We start from the raw sequence: 6,880 nt of genomic DNA, 5'->3' as shown, positions 1-6,880 counted from the left end.
ATTAAAATGAACACTCCAAATATTGTTTATTTTAATTGCCATAAATTGCTTTCTATCCCATACCAACCTCCCGGATCCAACATAGCCAGATCCTTACGTCTAATAATAGAACGCCTTCCTACTCCTCTAAGAATCCGTATCAGAACCAATGGACACGAACACTGCCTAATCAAAGGCTTACGTGAGAAAACCTTCGCAAGACTTGGTAGTTGTCGCGTTATTAGAGCGAATAGAAATGAGTTCAGTCAAGTTCATTTACCAGATGATCCTGGATTCCTGACCTTTAGGGCACCAAGTTCAACTGCGATGGGTGTCCACCGACACTCCTTGTTACACGATAACAATGTGTTTTTCTACGACCTAGGGCTCTCATGGAAAACAGAGAACTCCATTCTAAATTTACTTATTTCACACAACAGAAGGGCCTCGTGCGAGCTTGGTTATGTTCTGTGACTATGAAATAAGCCTTCGGTAAGAATAATCCGATGGTCATTATTAATTAAAAAATAACCAATCAGTACCTGAAATCCTCTGAGGACAAGTGAACCAGAACTAATCGTTCATTCTATGATTACCAATAGTAACGCCAGAGCTGTAGATATTACTGTGTCTGTTTATTACTTTAGATCAGTACAATATCAGAGGTAATAGTACAATATTTATGGGCATAATAATATATCAATGGTCATTTTGATCTCACCACAGAGAAAAAAGGAAGTGAAAGAGGAGTGGAAACTTGGCGCGTTAGAAATGTTTCACGATCCACTTATCAAAACTTGGCAACAGCAATTTGGGACGAGGCCGAGTCGAAAGCTTGTAGGTAGCGACATTGGCAACCTTTTCATTGCTGTTTCTGCAATTTTCAAACTTTTCCACGCATTTTACCCCTCCCCCCAGGTTGCCATAAACAAACTCACAATATCACAGTGATGTAATAAGAAAATCTGAAATGTCAGAATAGCAATGAGGAGAAAACTACTAACGTAAAAACTTTCTTAGCACTTTAAAATAGCCGTACGAATGGACAGTGTTTCACGTAGCACCAAGATTTAATCTCTTTGAGCCTGGAAAATAGCCAGAGTAAAAACTAAAATTATTAACGGTTGTGATTGATCTTTGAGGCCCAAGTGAACTAGCAAGCATACATAGTAATACTTCCACGTACTACAATGGTGATAGAAAATACAATAGTGATAGAAATTTCATCGACAAAAAATCGCCCGAAGGGACTTGAACCCTGGACCCTTAGGTTAAAAGCCTAATGCTCTACCGACTGAGCTATCCGGGCTCTGGAACCCATGATGATTTTACATTAGGTCATATTTGAGAAACGGTGAGCCAAGATTTGATTGTGGATCATAATCATTATCATCATAATCAGTTTTCGCAAGCGAGCAATAGACCAACATTTCCGTTTTAAAATTCGACTGCATTTAGAGGGATAATAATGTTTCAATGAGCCAAATGGCCGCAAATCATATCACCGGAGGATTAGGTCTGAAGTGCCCGTATGCTGAAAGAAGAAAAACGTTTCCGGTGGCAATGATTTTTTTTACCTTTTCCATCTGAAACTCGCGAAGGAAACATTAAGACAACAGTTGGATTAGAGAATAAAATGTATCAAAAGCAATATTATTTTCTGCTAAAATTATCCATCAGGTAATATGCTATAAATAATACGGCTTCAAAGGTGCACATATTTACTGATCATGTTATTAAAAAGTAGTCTCTCGTCCAATGAACGAGTTAGAATGGGAAATTCTCTTGTATATAAATTGTAGCTCCGAAGGGTTATTCAGATTTATTTCAAAGTCACGTTTTCCGTAACGATATGGAGGCTATTAATATTAGCAATTCTTGAGCGCTTTGTGTTAGTTTAATTCCAGTACGAATTTTAAAGCATTTTTTGTATGCTATACGAGAAATAAATGCGAATTAATTTTATGCTTGTTTGTCCAGTGATCATGGGATCAAAGAAAGTAATGAAAATAGCCATAGCGATATAACTATATTGAAACCTCGCAATGGCAACTGCTTAGGTCACCGAAGTCACAAGTAAATATTTCTCTTCTCAGCAGGTACCGTATTTCAGGTAGAAAAATGTTGCAATTTCCACCATCACCAACTCAGTCAGTGAATTAATTCCAAAGGGGAACTCCCGTCAATTCCAGAAGGACGTGTCACCGACAGGGATATGTGGATCCCCTTGCGGTAGCGAGCAGGAGGGAATAGGAAGGATCACTTCCGATGATAGTTTTCGACTCTGCGAATTCAACTCTATGAGTCACGCCACTTGGCAGACGCACGTTTGTGACTCGACAAAATTTCCTCGCTTTTACATTCGTTAAAAATCAACGTATGGCAATAACTCACTTGGGGTGTGGCTTCTCAGGAAGGAATTTTCAACAGTCTCCGTAGACATGTGGTGGATTGGTAGAGCACTCGGCCGATGAACCGTGGCGCCCGGGGTTCAAACACAGAAGAATTGTGAATCTGGAAACTGATGTCATCCGTAAACCATAGATATCAGGGGAAGGTCCACCAACTCCTGAGCCTGAAAAATAGGAATGCTTAACAACTTAGAGGGAAATAAACGGTTTAGTCCTAGGCTAGGTGAGGGAAGAAAGACGGCTTTTGGGCGAAATTCGAAGATAACAGGATAGTGAATGTAGGAGATACTGAGAGGCGATGGAATCTTGAGCACGGTAATTGAGGGGAGAAATCTGGGAAAGTAATTAAGAGGTAGGAAAAGAAGTGGCATTTTGGACGAGATAGAGGAAGGAGGAAAAGCAGAGCTAAAGAATGAGTCATTGCAATTATGATAAATAAAATTTGTTTTTACCGGACTATGTTGTCTCCTTGGCACAAATTTGCATCCAATCAATGAGACAAGAACAAATATTTCGATCAGTTTAAGTTAACGTAGCAATAATAATAAAATATAAAACAGAAATTCCCTAATACAATGAAAAGCATTTTGTACTGTAAAATGAACGATTCTTCTGTTTAAAAAACTTCATATTTCGCAGAAATATTCTGTCTGTTGTAGAGACTTTTTAAATAGGTTACATGCGACGGTACATGACCTATCTAAAACTAATGCACACATGCTTGTACACCACAAAAAAATGACCTTCAGAAGCACTCCTGATGGCAGGCGGAAGTAACATTCCCCCTCAACACGCATGCGCAGGTTTGAGTTTTTCACATTGATCCAGTGTATTTTGAGAAGCGGAAGTATGGAGACGTGTTCTAGTGCTATGTCAACGCGAGTTATAATAGCGTGCTGTTATCGAGTTTTTAACTGCTGAAAAGTGATTCCTACCACTACTCGTAGCATGGGGGATCAGGATATTTTTTCCCACGTTAGTTAGCTAAGGTTTTGGTATTTAGTAGTGTCTAGTAGCACGGTGTATCAAAAACCAATAGTTTTATCCGAGAGATTATTATTAAAATTTAAAGCCGATTTGGTGCTTATACGAAATAAAGTACTATATATCCTCATCTATTTCACTATTTTTCTTGTAAATCCCCACATTAAAAGAAACAAATCTACGAGGGTAAGTCAATGAATAAATCGCAGACGTCAGATAATCTTATACCGTATTTAAATTACGTGCGCATATTTTACCGTTAGATAGCAGGATACATGCGTGTATGCTTGTTATAAAGACTGCGTGACATCTCGCGGCCAGTCAGTCACCCAGTCGCTGCCAATGAAATACTGTGGGTGTGTTGCATGGAGGGACACGAGAAGGACAGCTGTTACGAACATTTCATTGGGAACGTTTGAAGCATCCACCGTACAGTCCCGACTTAGACTCGAGTGATATTCATGTGATCGGGCTCCTAAAAAAATCATTTGGGTTGCCGTTTCGAAAATGATGATACCGTTTAGTCCGAGGGGTAGGTATTTTGTTGGCTGTGACAGCAAACAAAATACTTCTTTGCTGCCGACTATCAAGGACTTGTGAAGAGATGGGATACGTGTCTGAATGCATAGGGTGAGTTATTTTGTGAAGAAAAATACATTTCAGGAAGTTAATTTGGTGATTATTACCTCTGTCTCTATTCAGTTTTGCAAATTATTTATTGACTAGCCCTCTTGCAACGCGTTCCACAGTGAAACGGCGTTACCAGTTACCAATAGATAAAAATTGTGCGGAAAATTTTGTTCCATCTAGTCTCACACATATATAAAATGTTCACAAAGTGAAGCCTAAAACAATAAGCTCCACTCACCTAGTTGTTCAAATTAGCGTTACATTGTTTTTGAAACTTCTCTTACATTAAGTATGAGACGGAAAGAAAATGATTTCTTTCCGACAAGTTAGAAAAATGTTTTGCCACCGGTACCAATCATCTGGAAATTGTTTTATCGCGTAAAATCCTCAGATAACGATACTCTATTCCTATATGGTACACTACAAGCCATCGCTAAGGTGTGAGGCAGGGAGGGGGTGATTAAACACCAGGCATGAAGCATAAAAAAATAGGGATTATTCAATTATTAGTTACGTGTTAGTTACTTTAAATATGTATAATAACTCGAACAGTGAAGATACTAATAATTACAGATAAATCCCATGTGACATATAAGTTTGAAATTATTTTCTACGCATGAGAGATGAGTTATTGGTAAAAAGAAGAAATGTAAACTACGGTTGGATGTAGTAGTGTCAGCGGACAATTCTACTTCAAATGAAAAAAAGGTATTTTCCCCCACATGTAGCGCGGTCGCTTACAGTTATCCTGATTCCTTATCGTTCGTGGGAAAGATGACGCCATAAATCTGTCGGTTAATCAGTTGAGTAATCTTACAGTCATGATCTTTCCTATTGTAATACGATAGGGCCGATAAAACATTTTCAACAATATCCATAAAAAAACTCCCTACTCTTCTGTCTGAATCACTACTGCCGCAAATAACGTTGTACTTTGTGGAAAGCTAAATATTTTCCCCTTAGACTACTTAAGCTACGCAGATTAAGGAGTGTCTATAATACGAGGAAGCGTGACTTGAGGGAGTTTCTCAGGAAGATAATACCTGTAAGTATTTGGTTAGGTATTTTTTGGAATTCATATGGAGAAATACAAATACCAAATGAACGTGAATGCGGAAAAATGATATAGCAAGGCTAAAGAGAATAAGAATTGAATGGGAAAACATTCAATGTATGACAGCAATTAACCAAATTATGGACATGGTACTGAATGAATTTCAATGCTGTTAGTTTGAAAAATGTAGGTAAATTTTATTTTTAAAATTGCATTCTTGATTGTAATAGTCTTCACTGTCAACACATAAAAGACTCAATTGTGCTGGTGGCATTATATCGTGGAAAACTTTCATTTTTAATTCAAAAAACAACTGCACCCTCGAAAATTTGATTTTATTGAAACCACACTAAGTATTTCAAAGCTTTTTCGAAAATGATACCCAAAGGTTGAAGCAAATAGTGCAATATTATTAAAATAAAATTAGAAAAAATAGTAATAAAAGTAAAACCCAAGTAAAGTTTCACTCTTAATATAATACAATGACAACTATTTAACGGAAAACTTAATTTTGCCATACCGTGTCGAAACTAGGGTAGCAAGATAAGTGCACAGATTGACTTGAATTATCCTTTCTTTTTTTGAAGTCAAACACTTTCAACAAATGACGTTCAAGACAGTGTCCTGTTGTAGAATCGTTGTTTTTCCCTTCTAAATATAACCCAAGAACGATAACGGGGTTGAAATAACATCTCAGAGAGGGTTGAAATCTCACGCCAAACGAAAACGGCTTACGTTTGCAATTGAGTATTTAAGGAAGGACGGTCCGAGACGGACGATCGGCCGGATTATCGGCGGTAGAGATGTTCTGCCAGGTCACAACCTGTGACGAATTCTTTATTGAGCTTACATACAATCTTTTCAGGTCGGGGTTTGCGAAAAGCGCTCAATTGAATTAAGTATCTTTTAGTTCGACAAAGTCCCTCACGAGAAATTGATGCAAAAACTAAGATATTATGGTATTTAAAAGAAAGTGGCCAACTCGATTAGGAGCTTAGTTATTTATGGGTTTAATACATTAGAGACAGGCGTTTTACAAGGAAGGAACTTACGGGGTTTTACAAAGGAAGTGCAATAGGACTCCATTTTTTCTTGATGTACAAGTTCCTGATGTTCTTTTATATCTGATACCCTAATAATGCCAACCCGCCCCGCGCCCTTGCGAGGTAGTGTGTGGATGTAGATGGCACTTAAGTTAAATTGATCTTTAACCGTCTAAAATGGCCTCCTCATTGATCCTCCCATCCTGGGTGCATGTTTATAGAGTCAAGTCCTACCAGAATGAATAAGAGAGAATTTTGAATTGATTTCCGATTGCGAAAGTAAACGTAAAACTGTCTTCGTTGAAGTTTCTTGCATCGCCGGTGAATCCCAAGATGTTTCGATGCGGAAGCCGGAATCATAAAAATACTCTTTCCGACCAATTTCCTCGAGTCATCCTCCCCCGCTTTTATCGGAGAGCGGCAAAGGAAGACGTGTAATAATAATTGGCCCGATTGCCATCATTCGCTCTGCGTCATCGCCTTGATTTCCCCTCTGTCATCGTGACAGGCATATTATTTATTTATTTTTTTAATCGTTTGCCAAGGAGTCCATTGTGTTCATGAACACCTCCTCTCTCAAATACACACGAGTGGTTTGCTGGCCAAAAGTAAGGAAGTGTGGGAACCAAATGTGGGGGACTGGCATATCATTTAGTCGATCGCTCACGGGTTTTGCGCCTAGGACGACGAGAAACTCCCAGCCGGCTTCGAGAGAGGCCACCTTGACCTTCCACGTCGCCGAAGGCCGAGGGAGCGAGCGACACAAAGCAAGCACGCCC

General features: G+C 38.8%; 1 non-coding gene across 1 annotated transcript; it reads right to left on the bottom strand.

Moving 5' to 3' along the window:
* Window positions 1-1,217: 1,217 nt before the first annotated feature.
* On the bottom strand, window positions 1,218-1,288 carry TRNAK-UUU (transfer RNA lysine (anticodon UUU)). The gene has a single exon. It is a non-coding gene; the product is annotated as a tRNA-Lys (tRNA).
* Window positions 1,289-6,880: the final 5,592 nt, after the last annotated feature.

Source organism: Hetaerina americana, unplaced genomic scaffold, assembly GCF_022747635.1.
Source record: "Hetaerina americana unplaced genomic scaffold, ioHetAmer1.1.p SCAF_7, whole genome shotgun sequence".
Lineage (NCBI taxonomy): Eukaryota > Metazoa > Arthropoda > Insecta > Odonata > Calopterygidae > Hetaerina > Hetaerina americana.
The sequence above is the reverse complement of the archived record's forward strand: the minus strand, read 5'-3'. Positions and strand labels throughout refer to the sequence as shown.